This window comes from Salvelinus sp. IW2-2015, unplaced genomic scaffold, assembly GCF_002910315.2.
Source record: "Salvelinus sp. IW2-2015 unplaced genomic scaffold, ASM291031v2 Un_scaffold9183, whole genome shotgun sequence".
Lineage (NCBI taxonomy): Eukaryota > Metazoa > Chordata > Actinopteri > Salmoniformes > Salmonidae > Salvelinus > Salvelinus sp. IW2-2015.
Window position 1 is genome coordinate 19,266 of NW_019950442.1, and position 2,618 is coordinate 21,883.

At 40.8% G+C, this 2,618-nt stretch overlaps 1 long non-coding RNA gene across 1 annotated transcript; it reads right to left on the bottom strand.

Annotated features, from left to right (window-relative positions):
- Positions 1-1,890: 1,890 nt before the first annotated feature.
- LOC139027282 (uncharacterized) lies at positions 1,891-2,342 on the bottom strand. The gene is made up of 3 exons (XR_011479354.1): positions 2,262-2,342; positions 2,064-2,183; positions 1,891-1,921 (listed from the first exon to the last, which is right to left on the bottom strand). It is a non-coding gene; the product is annotated as an uncharacterized lncRNA (long non-coding RNA).
- Positions 2,343-2,618: the final 276 nt, after the last annotated feature.

A 2,618-nucleotide genomic window follows, 5' to 3' on the forward strand; every position in this document is an offset into this window, starting at 1 on the left:
GTGTATTTTTTCTGGTTAATTCCTTAGAATCACTCTCAAACCTGCCCCACCTATCCCACGCCAATTTCAAACCAGTTCAAACCACATTTGAAAATTAAACCAATGTATCTTGTTTATCAAGTGTTCTGCCTTGCAATAATAAATATAATAATACATTTAAAAAAGCTAAATGCTTAGACAGGTTTTGATTAACAAAATAATTTAAATGCTATTTAGTACTATAATTGTATTTAGTAACATAATATTTGTACTAAATTAGTTTCTAAAAGCGTTCTAGGCTACCCTACCCTAGAATTAGGGTTAAGGCTAAAATAGGTCATACGAAGGGTTAGAGTTTCTGTATAGCACTTTGTGACATCTGCTGATGTAAAAAGGGCTTTATAAATACATTTATTGATTGTTTGGTTTAGGGTTTTTAAGGCAAAAAACATTATGTCTCTCTTGCTCTTCCATGTGGCCTTCTGTGGCTACTACATAACTAATTTGTGACACCTGCTTGGCTCATAATCTGAGGTAGCAACTGCGTCAGATCTACAAATCAATGATCTAGACCTGTCCATTTGGTTTGCAACTCAGTGAAACTGTGCAGCATTCGCTCCAATCGATGCCTACAGACAAAGACTTCGATGCATATCACATTAGCAGCCATTCAGAAACAATAAATTGTCAAGAAAAGTGTTATTTCTTAATTAAAAAATGTCTTCTGGCTGTTTAAATCAGCCACATCTTGAAAAAGAGGACAGGGCAATGTGTTTTGTTTAGGTTGTATACCTTTTACTGAAAACAAATATGGTTAACCATGACCAGATAATGCTTAACGTTTGATCAGTCTGTGCTAGTAGTAATAGTAGTAACTCTCCAATAAATTTAACATGTAGAAGAAACAACTGGGAAGCTCCATTGGTCCACAAGAAATGCAGGCAGCTTGTGATGATGTAGTGGTAGCTAGGATAAATGAGGGCGCTGCTGGTAGAGTGGATAGGTTAACTAGCTGTACTGACTAGCTTGGCTAGTTAGTAGGTCATTCGTCAGTCCCTCGCCACGAGGATGATGATGAATCCGGTGAACCACAAAATGAAACAAGGATAGAGAGTGAAAAGGATCTGGCTACACTCATACTGTCCTGACCGTAAAGAAAAAAGCAAATTGAACACTGAACTTCGGTGTCTCAACACTGTAGTGAACTCCGTCTTTATTCACCAAGATCACCTCAGCCCACTCTGAGTGGAACTGGACAATATCCTTGGCGCCACACCGTACGTGGACGCGGAGTGTTCTGTACGGGGACGCGAACAGTTCTGTACGGGGACGCGGAAAGTTCTGTACGGGGACGCGGAAAGTTCCAGAACGCGGACATGAGCAGTGCAACACAATCAACTAAACCCAGTCTTTACAGTGGTTACATTAGTAATATTGTGTCCTATCTAGTGGCAGATATTTAGGACCTCATGAGCTGTAAGAGGTACCAGCAGGTATAATACCAGAAGATGAGGCAGACACAGCAAGTACTAGAGACTGGTGGTTAATAAAAAATAGATAATCTTCCAAAATATAAAAGAAAATCCACCAAAGTGGTAAAAACAGGCAAGGGAAAAAACAAACCTCAAGAAGACCAATCCAAAATATCACAGAACTAAAGACCAGAGAACCTCTTGAAAATCCAACCAAGAGAAAACAGTTCACAAAAGGCTAGGGGCTGGTCTGCTAATACAAAACACTGAGCAAGGAACTAAAGGAACACACACAGGTTTAAAAATACTAACAAGCGGAATGACTCTACATGTGCAAAATAATTAGGTCAAGGAAGAAAACAAAAGGTACAAAACAGTCACAGAGGGGGACATCTACTGTGAACAAAACCAACAACAGTCCTGGCCCAAACCTGACAGGTACCTCTTACAGCCCATGAGGTTATTTATACCTGCTGGTACCTCTTACGACCCATGAGGTTATTATACTGCTGGTACCTCTTACACGCTCATGAGGGTTATTATACCTGCTGGTACCTCTTACAGCCCATGAGTATTATATATGGTACCTTCTTACGCTGATGAGGTTTATACCTGCTGGTCCTCTTACAGCCCATGAGGTTATTATACCTGCTGGTACCTCTTACAGTCCCATGAGGTTATTATACCTGCTGGTACTTCTTAAGCCCATGAGGTTATTATACCTGCTGGTACCTCTTACAGCCATGAGGTTATTTATCCTGCTGGTACCTCTTACAGCCCATGAGGGTTAATTATACCTCATGCTGGTACCTCTTACAGCTCATGAGGTTATTATACCTGCTGGTACCTCTTACAGCTCATGAGGTTATATACTGCTGGTACCTCTTACAGCCCATGAGGTTATTATTACCTGCTGGTACCTCTTACAGCCCATGAGGTTATTATTATACCTGCTGGTACCTCTTACAGCCCATGAGTTATATTATACCTGCTTGGTACCTCTTACAGGCCCATGAGGTTATTATACCTGCTGGTACCTTTACAGCCCATGAGGTTATTAACCTGCTGTTACCTCTTACAGCCCATGAGGTTTATACCTGCTGGTACCTCTTACAGCCCATGAGTCTATTATACCTGCTGGTACCTCTTAACAGCCCATGAGGTTAT